The 10,802-nt window shown below is 46.0% G+C and overlaps 1 pseudogene; it reads left to right on the forward strand.

Annotated features, from left to right (window-relative positions):
• Positions 1–7,563: 7,563 nt before the first annotated feature.
• LOC118381485 (troponin T, slow skeletal muscle-like) lies at positions 7,564–10,014 on the forward strand (annotated as a pseudogene).
• Positions 10,015–10,802: the final 788 nt, after the last annotated feature.

Consider the following 10,802-nt stretch of genomic DNA (forward strand, 5'->3'; position numbering starts at 1 on the left):
GACATGCAGGGCCTGGGTTTACCTCCACATCACCCGCGGAACAGAGAAGGAGTAGTATGAGGGTGCGGCTAAAGGCTATCAAAACTGGTCGCCTAGAGCGTTGGGGGCAGAGGATAAGAGGAGCAGGTTTCTGGGCATGGTAGAATATATTCAGGGCATAATGCGCAGACAGGGGTATGGTGGGGTGCGGGTACAGCGGAGGTAAGCCCAGGCACTGGGTGATGATGAGAGAGGTTGTATCTCTGGACATGCTGGTTGTAATGGGTGAGGTCACCGCATGTGTGGGGGGTGGGACAAAGGAGGTAACAGGGGTATGCAGAGTGGATCTAGGGGCTCCATTGTGAACTAAAACAATGATAACTAACCTGAACAACAGTATACAAGGCATATTGACATTTGGGAGAGACATACAGCGAGGCATACAGTAATCACAGGTGTTGAATTGGGAAAGCTAGCTAAAAACAGTAGGCGAGGCTAATCAGCTAGCACAACAAACAGCAGGTAAAATGGCGTTGACTAGGCAACTGGGCCGACAGATAAACAAACAAGCAGAATGGGGTACCGTGATTAATGGACAGTCCAGCGTGCGTCAGCTATGTAGCCAAGAGATCAGTGTCCAGGGGTCAGCGGTGGATGGGCAGGGAAGTTGATCAAAATATAGTAGATGGTTCTCTGTTGAATAGTCTTACCCCTCAAAACATCTAGGCATTAGTTCCTTGAATAAGCCATTACATGCAAAATTGTTGAACTATTTGTCATAAACTGTCAAGCATAGTTTTACACATTTCTATTAGACCTTTTGTACAAAAACGTGAATTGATGAATCGTGCAGGTGAAATTGACCCTCACTCGTGAAGGAATGTAAAAGTGTTAGTTCAACCAACAATCAACCAGTTGTCTAAATTGCTCAAAGTTGCATCTCATGAAGAATCAATTGCCAAGCATATATAGACAGACCACAACATAGAGTTGCAATTTTCCAATAATGGATGGTCTAGGAAACGAACAGGGTCAACAGATAAGAGGAGGAAGAAGAGGAGCAAGGATGCGTGGTGGAAGGCAAAACAGAGGAAGAGGCAGAAGAGGCAGAAGAGGACATAGGCGCATATCTGATGACATAACATTTACATTTAAGTCATTTAGCAGACGCTCTTATCCAGAGCGACTTACAAATTGGTGCATTCACCTTATGACATCCAGTGGAACAGCCACTTTACAATAGTGCATCTAAATCTTTTAAGGGGGGGGGGGTGAGAAGGATTACTTTATCCTATCCTAGGTATTCCTTAAAGAGGTGGGGTTTCAGGTGTCTCCGGAAGGTGGTGATTGACTCCGCTGTCCTGGCGTCGTGAGGGAGTGTGTTCCACCATTGGGGAGCCAGAGCAGCGAACAGTTTTGACTGGGCTGAGCGGGAACTGTACTTCCTCAGTGGTAGGGAGGCGAGCAGGCCAGAGGTGGATGAACGCAGTGCCCTTGTTTGGGTGTAGGGCCTGATCAGAGCCTGGAGGTACTGAGGTGCCGTTCCCCTCACAGCTCCGTAGGCAAGCACCATGGTCTTGTAGCGGATGCGAGCTTCAACTGGAAGCCAGTGGAGAGAGCGGAGGAGCGGGGTGACGTGAGAGAACTTGGGAAGGTTGAACACCAGACGGGCTGCGGCGTTCTGGATGAGTTGTAGGGGTTTAATGGCACAGGCAGGGAGCCCAGCCAACAGCGAGTTGCAGTAATCCAGACGGGAGATGACAAGTGCCTGGATTAGGACCTGCGCCGCTTCCTGTGTGAGGCAGGGTCGTACTCTGCGGATGTTGTAGAGCATGAACCTACAGGAACGGGCCACCGCCTTGATGTTAGTTGAGAACGACAGGGTGTTGTCCAGGATCACGCCAAGGTTCTTAGCGCTCTGGGAGGAGGACACAATGGAGTTGTCAACCGTGATGGCGAGATCATGGAACGGGCAGTCCTTCCCGGGAGGAAGAGCAGCTCCGTCTTGCCGAGGTTCAGCTTGAGGTGGTGATCCGTCATCCACACTGATATGTCTGCCAGACATGCAGAGATGCGATTCGCCACTTGGTCATCAGAAGGGGGAAAGGAGAAGATTAATTGTGTGTCGTCTGCATAGCAATGATAGGAGAGACCATGTGAGGTTATGACAGAGCCAAGTGACTTGGTGTATAGCGAGAATAGGAGAGGGCCTAGAACAGAGCCCTGGGGGACACCAGTGGTGAGAGCGCATGGTGAGGAGACAGATTCTCGCCACGCCACCTGGTAGGAGCGACCTGTCAGGTAGGACGCAATCCAAGCGTAGGCCGCGCCGGAGATGCCCAACTAGGAGAGGGTGGAGAGGAGGATCTGATGGTTCACAGTATCGAAGGCAGCCGATAGGTCTAGAAGGATGAGAGCAGAGGAGAGAGAGTTAGCTTTAGCAGTGCGGAGCGCCTCCGTGATACAGAGAAGAGCAGTCTCAGTTGAATGACTAGTCTTGAAACCTGACTGATTTGGATCAAGAAGGTCATTCTGAGAGAGATAGCGGGAGAGCTGGCCAAGGACGGCACGTTCAAGAGTTTTGGAGAGAAAAGAAAGAAGGGATACTGGTCTGTAGTTGTTGACATCGGAGGGATCGAGTGTAGGTTTTTTCAGAAGGGGTGCAACTCTCGCTCTCTTGAAGACGGAAGGGACGTAGCCAGCGATCAGGGATGAGTTGATGAGCGAGGTGAGGTAAGGGAGAAGGTCTCCGGAAATGGTCTGGAGAAGAGAGGAGGGGATAGGGTCGAGCGGGCAGGTTGTTGGGCGGCCGGCCGTCACAAGACGCAAGATTTCATCTGGAGAGAGAGGGGAGAAAGAGGTCAGAGCACAGGGTAGGGCAGTGTGAGCAGAACCAGCGGTGTCGTTTGACTTAGCAAACGAGGATCGGATGTCGTCGACCTTCTTTTCAAAATGGTTGACGAAGTCATCTGCAGAGAGGGAGGAGGGGGGAGGGGGAGGAGGATTCAGGAGGGAGGAGAAGGTGGCAAAGAGCTTCCTAGGGTTAGAGGCAGATACTTGGAATTTAGAGTGGTAGAAAGTGGCTTTAGCAGCAGAGACAGAGGAGGAAAATGTAGAGAGGAGGGAGCGAAAGGATGCCAGGTCCGCAGGGAGGCGAGTTTTCCTCCATTTCCGCTCGGCTGCCTGGAGCCCTGTTCTGTGAGCTCGCAATGAGTCGTCGAGCCACGGAGCGGGAGGGGAGGACCGAGCCGGCCTGGAAGATAGGGGACATAGAGAGTCAAAGGATGCAGAAAGGGAGGAGAGGAGGGTTGAGGAGGCAGAATCAGGAGATAGGTTGGAGAAGGTTTGAGCAGAGGGAATAGATGATAGGATGGATGAGGAGAGAGTAGCGGGGGAGAGAGAGCGAAGGTTGGGACGGCGCGATACCATCCGAGTAGGGGCAGTGTGGGAAGTGTTGGATGAGAGCGAGAGGGAAAAGGATACAAGGTAGTGGTCGGAGACTTGGAGGGGAGTTGCAATGAGGTTAGTGGAAGAACAGCATCTAGTAAAGATGAGGTTGAGCGTATTGCCTGCCTTGTGAGTAGGGGGGGAAGGTGAGAGGGTGAGGTCAAAAGAGGAAAGGAGTGGAAAGAAGGAGGCAGAGAGGAATGAGTCAAAGGTAGACGTGGGGAGGTTAAAGTCGCCCAGAACTGTGAGAGGTGAGCCGTCCTCAGGAAAGGAGCTTATCAAGACATCAAGCTCATTGATGAACTCTCCGAGGGGACCTGGAGGGCGATAAATGATAAGGATGTTAAGCTTGAAAGGGCTAGTAACTGTGACAGCATGAAATTCAAAGGAGGCGATAGACAGATGGGTAAGGGGAGAAAGAGAGAATGACCACTTGGGAGAGATGAGGATCCCGGTGCCACCACCCCGCTGACCAGAAGCTCTCGGGGTGTGCGAGAACACGTGGGTGGACGAAGAGAGAGCAGTAGGAGTAGCAGTGTTATCTGTGGTGATCCATGTTTCCGTCAGTGCCAAGAAGTCGAGGGACTGGAGGGAGGCATAGGCTGAGATGAACTCTGCCTTGTTGGCCGCAGATCGGCAGTTCCAGAGGCTACCGGAGACCTGGAACTCCACGTGGGTCGTGCGCGCTGGGACCACCAGATTAGGTGGCCGCGGCCACGCGGTGTGGAGCGTTTGTATGGTCTGTGCAGAGAGGAGATAACAGGGATAGACAGACACATAGTTGACAGGCTACAGAAGAGGCTACGCTAATGCAAGGAGATTGGAATGACAAGTGGACTACACGTCTCGAATGTTCAGAAAGTTAAGCTTACGTAGCAAGAATCTTATTGACTAAAATTATTAAAATGATACAGTACTGCTGAAGTAGGCTAGCTGGCAGTGGCTGCGTTGTTGACTTTGTAGGCTAGCTGGCAGTGGCTGCGTTGTTTACACTACACTAATCAAGTCGTTCCGTTGAGTGTAATAGTTTCTACAGTGCTGCTATTCGGGGGCTAGCTGGCTAGCTAGCAGTGTTGATTACGTTACGTTGCGTTAAAAGAATGACAATAGCTGGCTAGCTAACCTAGAAAATCGCTCTAGACTACACAATTATCTTTGATACACAGACGGCTATGTAGCTAGCTATGTAGCTAGCTACGATCAAACAAATCAAACCGTTGTGCTGTAATGAAATGAAATGAAAATGTGATACTACCTGTGGAGCGAAGCGGAATGCGACCGGGTTATTGAGTGCGGAAGTTCTATTCAGTAGACGTTGGCTAGCTGTTGGCTAGCTAGCAGTGTCTCCTACGTTAAGGACGACAAATAGCTGGCTAGCTAACCTCGGTAAATTAAGATAATCACTCTAAGACTACACGCTCTAAACTACACAATTATCTTGGATACGAAGACAGCAAAGACAACTATGTAGCTAGCTAACACTACACTAATCAAGTCGTTCAGTTGAGTGTAATAGTTTCTACAGTGCTGCTATTCGGTAGACGGTGGACGTTTGCTAGCTGGCTAGCTGCTGGGCAGATAGCAGTGTAGACTACGTTAGGACGACGAAATACGAAGTTGCAATAGAAGTGCTGACTGTTTCACTTTGTTGTCCTCTTTCTTTTCCTTTTTCTTCTGTCCTTCTTTTGTCCTTATTTTGTCTTCCTTTCTTCTGTTACCTAGATATTTTTTGTTGTTATTCTTTGTAAGCTAGCTAGCTTCTTCCAGGAGAGTCCCTAGCAACTGCTTAGCAACAAGTAAACAATTCTGCTAGCAATTCAGCTAGCTAAGATAACTGTACAATTTTATGAAAAATAGTTAATTTTTCAAAAGCCTGTCTTTTTTGGTTTGTTCCTTGTTTTGTCTTCTATTGAGTCTTGCATAAGGGCCACTATTGTAGACCATGTTGTCAATCATGGCCTTACAATGGCTGAGACGGGTCGAAGGGTGCAGCCGAATATTGGGAGATCAACCGTGTCCTCAGTAGTTCAAACGTTTCGAAGAGAGAACAGGTATGTCCACCAATGTACAGTGCACTGTTACTGTATATAAGCAATATACTGTATACTTCCTACAATGCTTCATATTACAGTAGTCCACTTGTATTTCACAGCATACAGAAATATACTCTATACAGATACATACTGCACCTTACATGCACCCACCTGTATGTTTTACAGTAAAATGTGTGTTTGCATAGTTTTTGTCTATGTGAAAGTGTGCGATGCATCACTGCATTTCCCCACATAGGACTGACTGCAAGATTACCTCAAACCGGTGGCAGAGGACGCCTTTTCACACCTCAACAGGAGGAGGCTATTTGCACCATGGTCCGAGTAAACAATGCCATGAGACTCAGGGAAATACAAAGGACCATTATAGAAGACAACGATGTCTTTGAAAACATCCATACGGTTAGCATCTCAACCATCGACAGGGTGCTGCATAGAAACCAGATGAGTATGAAACAGCTGTACCGTGTACCATTCCAAAGGAATGAGGACAGAGTTAAGGAGCTACGATACCAGTATGTACAGGTAAAACATATATCTATGGAACTACTTTACAGCAACATTTTATAGTGATACATAGTACAGTAAGCATAAACTGCACACATTTCCATTGCTGTGGAAGGAACGTGCAATATATGTACATTTTATGTCACTCTTCCTTACCAAAACAAATTCAACTATGTGTTCTGGGATATAGCGTATAATGGAGTTGGAATCAAGTGAACCCTCTCACAACTTTGTATGCGTGGATGAGGCTGGCTTCAACCTGACCAAATGCAGAAGGCGGGGTCGGAACATCATCGGTCACAGAGCTACTGTGGATTTGCCAGGCCAACAGGGAGGAAAAATCACCATGTGTGCTACTATTTCGGAGCATGGTGTCCTAACCAATATCCCCCTTATAGGGCCATACAACACCCAGCATCTACTCAACTTTTTAGAGACTCTCTACAGGGCTCTCATCCCTGATGATGAGAGGGGTCTGCTTAGAGAGGATTTTCCAAAGTATGTGGTCATTTGTGATAATGTGAGTTTGCATCGATCAAACATCATAAGGCAATGGTTTGTGAGCCACCCGAGGATGCTCATATAATTCCTCCCACCTTATTCACCATTCCTTAACCCAATTGAGGAGTTATTTTCAGCATGGAGGTGGAAGGTGTACGATCGTCAGCCATACACACAGATGACCCTGCTGGCTGCAATGGATGCAGCATGTGAGGACATCACAGTAGACTCCTGCAGAGGATGGATAAGGCATTCCAAAAGATTATTTCCATGTTGCATTGGAAGGGAAAATATCCGGTGTGATATGGATGAGAATATGTGGGCCGACAGACAGGAACGTCTGGATGTGTAGAGACAGCACAACAGTGCTGCGGGCAGAGTTGTGCCTTAGGGGTGGTTTCCTGTGTTTCTTTCTAATTTAGTTTTTTCCCTTTGTGCCCCTTGAGTTGTCCAGTCTCTTTCAATCAATAACCCACATACAGTAATATGTAAATAGTACTGTTGAAATTGATATATGCCATAGAAGTGCAGCCTTGTGCATTTTCAAAACAGTAACTGTCATCCAAACTGTAGGCTAAGTTTACATCAGGCAATACTGTCAAAGTACACAGCCTAAACATTTTGACGACCTTGTTCGAGAACAATGACTCAATTACGTATCATTCTGATGACACTGACATGATCATTGGCATGAATATTTACTTTTGAGAGATCTACTAAGGATTTTTTTGTGACTGACTAGCTTTAGAAACATATCTATTGTATATTGCAGCTTGTACAAATTGTTCTGAGAAATGCACTTATTATTTTGCAGATGTTAGGGATGATGTGAAAAATGCACCAAAGCGACTGAGAAAAACTGTAATACCTGCATGTACATACACTTGTCTTTACCTTCTTTCTTTTTTTATCAATTTTATTCAATCTTTTGTCCCTCCTCTATCTTTCTCTCACCATCCCCCCTCTCTCTCTCTCTTTTTCTCTCTTTCTCTCTCTTTCTCTCTCTCTCTCTCTCTCTCTCTCTCTCTCTCTCTCTCTCTCTCTCTCTCTCTCTCTCTCTCTCTCTCTCTCTCCCTATACAGAGGAGAAACTACCCATACCCAAGTATGTTCACTTTTGTGTGTGGCAATTTTGCTTTGTGTGCATGTGTGACAAATAGGTCAAAACATGTATTTCTCTGTTCATCCTCTATTTCACTTATTTTCTCTCATGCTTTCTCCTCTCTCTCTCTCTCTGTCTCTCTCTCTCTCTCTCTCTCTCTCTCTATCTATCTATCTATCTATCTATCTATCTATCTATCTATCTATCTATCTATCTATCTAAGGCCCATGGTGCCCCAGCTAGCCCCTCCCAAGATTCCAGAGGGGGATAGGGTGGACTTTGATGTGAGTGATGCCATATCATATCAAGGAATTGGCTGTTCCCCTTCCATTTCAAATTCACTACTGAACATTAATATAGATGTTTGTAAGATGCAGCTTGTAGCTCCGCTTTACACCACATCTCTGAATAATAATCTATTTAATCTCAATCCTTTCTCTTTCCCTCTCTCCCTCTCTCAGGACATCCACATGAAGAGGATGGAGAATCGATCTCCTGGAGTTGCAGAGTCTGATTGATGTCCACTTTGACCAGAGGAAGAAGGAGGAGGAGGAGCTCATTGGGCTGAAAGACCGAATTGTGAGTCAACTCCCTGTTTACTTCATGTTGACGTGTTAAAATAGAACAGAGGAAGTACAACCTTAACTACCTGAACTTGTCCAATAACAATGCTCATGTTTTGCTTTTACGCTTCGTCCCAACAGAACACGACCCTGGTCAGGGAGCGCACAAGTTCATGATCAAACATGAAACAGTCCAAAGTCCTTTCCTCTCATCCTTTCCCTCTCTCATCCCCACAGGAGAAGCGTCGGTTTGAGAGGGCAGAGGTGCAGCGAGTTCAAGCGGAGAAGGAGCGGGACCGGCAGAACAGGATTGCGGTAGGCCAAAACATACATCAGGATTGTGATAGGGTCAACTTCACAACCCTGTGGGGGTAGAGACAAATAGACACCACTGTGGTACCCCAGGATTGCGGTAGGCCTGAATATACACCCCTCTTGTACCTCAGGATTGTGGTAGGGCCGGGTGCACACCTGTGGTACCCCTGGTTTTAAGCAACAGATAGACTTGTGTTGTGTTAAGAATGTATTTTTCCTTTCTAACTTCATCATTGTCTCATGCTCAGGAAGAACGGCAGAGAAAGGAAGATGAGGAGGCTAAAAAGAAGAACGACGACGAGGCCAAGAAGAAGAAGGTTCTTTCCAACATGGGAGCCAACTTTGGGGGCTTCCTGCAAAAGGTATTTATGTTCACTGTCATTCACTTGTTAGCTTTAGGAACAGATTTTTGGATTCATACAGTAAATGTGTTTTATGAAGCTAAATATCTATTTTGTTGGTCAACATACAGATGCGGGCCAAATGTTCTGTCAGACTGTTTTAAGCATAGAAATAGAATCACAACATTCTATATGGTTTTAAGTTTGTGTGTTTGACATATGTTTCAGGCGGAGCATCGTGGGAGGGGGAAGCGTCTAATGGGGAGAGAGATCAAGAAGAAGACCTTGGCTGAGAGACGACCCACACTGGAGATCGACACCCTGAGAGAGGGCGCCCTGAAGTCAGTCCTGGCCGATCACACACGCCTCCCCATGCCAAATGCACATGGGCCTAAATCTTCCTCACACCACCACATCAGAGTTTTCTACAATTCATGTCCAAAGCCCACCCACCTGGCTACCAACTGTGTTGCTATGTTTACCAGCTGTTACCCCCTCCCACCTTCTCTTGGTCTCCCAGGCAACGAGCTTAGGAGATGTGGAACTGGATCTACACGCTGGAGTCGGATAAGTTTGACTTCATTGATCACATGAAGAAACAGAAATATCAGGTGGGAAGACCTGGACATGTACCAAAGGCCGAATCCATAGATGTTTAGGCTTGTGTGTGAGCGACTGTGTACATCTGTTGTGTAGTATTCGTGTAATCACTGATGCAATGTGATCTCTTGTATCATTTTTTGGTGTGCAGATTATCATTCTCTTGAATAGAATCACAAGTGCCCAGAAATTGTAAGTACAGTAACCCTCTTCTTGGTTTCTTTATATGAACTTTGTAGCCACTTTTTTAAGTAACTTGTGTTTGTATGGTATGTGCATTTATCTACAAGTAATTATTTCTGAATTTAGGTATCTTTCTCCCTATGTCTCTCCCCTGTAGTAAAAAGGTCCATGGTAAGGGGAAGGTTGGCGGTTGGTGGAAGTGAAGAAGCTCCCGCTCTCATAGGGCTGAAGGGAGAAGACAACTTTAGAGGGAACAAGAAAGGAGGGAGATCCCACCATCCCCTCTTCCCTCTTTCCTCTCTTTTTATGGCCCCCCTCTTCTTTTGCATGTCCTAGTGTGTTATTGAAAAATACAAGTTATAATAATGTAATGTAATATTATACAAGTTATAATAATGTATTGATAATAAAACTGTGTACACTCGCTGAGATTGCTAGCTTGATTTTCCTCTAGAAATTGTCACACACACACTTTTATTACTTTATTTGGGAGCCTGGGAGAAGTATAATGACTCAAAATCGACCTTGTATCAGTGTCGAGGCTGGCCAACGTCATCCTGCTCCCGCATTACTCAACGAGGGAAACGCTGCCCTCTGCTGGAGAGATGTATAAGCACTAATTAGACACACTCATTGGTTTAAACACACAACACACATATTACCTGACACTAGAAACCATTATTACAGCAGACACGAGTAATCATCACTACATACTAGACAGGCAGAAGGGAATTATAGGCTTGATCTACTTGCAGTGAGCTCAGTAATGACACTGTCTGTCTCACATGTGTGGAGGAACACAAACAAACACGCTCCATTCAATCTGTATCACTGAAGCATAACAGATTCTGCGATAGAAATGTAAAGGTCATTTCTGATTGAGCCGACATATGCAGCATTTACCGTGAATGCGATTTCCGCTAACGCAAGAACATTGTCTTTAAATTTCAATCAAAACGCTGTAACGCAAACGCTGTAACACTGAATTTCCGCAATACGGCTTGAATAGAGCCTTAACTCTTGTCACCAAACTGCCACTGCTGAATGCTAATAGCAGTGATTTTGTTGAATGAATTGTTTAAGTTAGAGCTTGGAAAGCTTGCCCTCTAACTTAATTAATATTCTCCTCTATCTCCCTTTTTATGTGATATCTTACAGTTATGATTATCTCCTCTGTCATGCATCTTTTCTTCATCTAGCTCTTCCTCTTTCTT

The sequence above is a fragment of the Oncorhynchus keta genome, chromosome 26 (assembly GCF_023373465.1).
Source record: "Oncorhynchus keta strain PuntledgeMale-10-30-2019 chromosome 26, Oket_V2, whole genome shotgun sequence".
Taxonomy (NCBI): domain Eukaryota; kingdom Metazoa; phylum Chordata; class Actinopteri; order Salmoniformes; family Salmonidae; genus Oncorhynchus; species Oncorhynchus keta.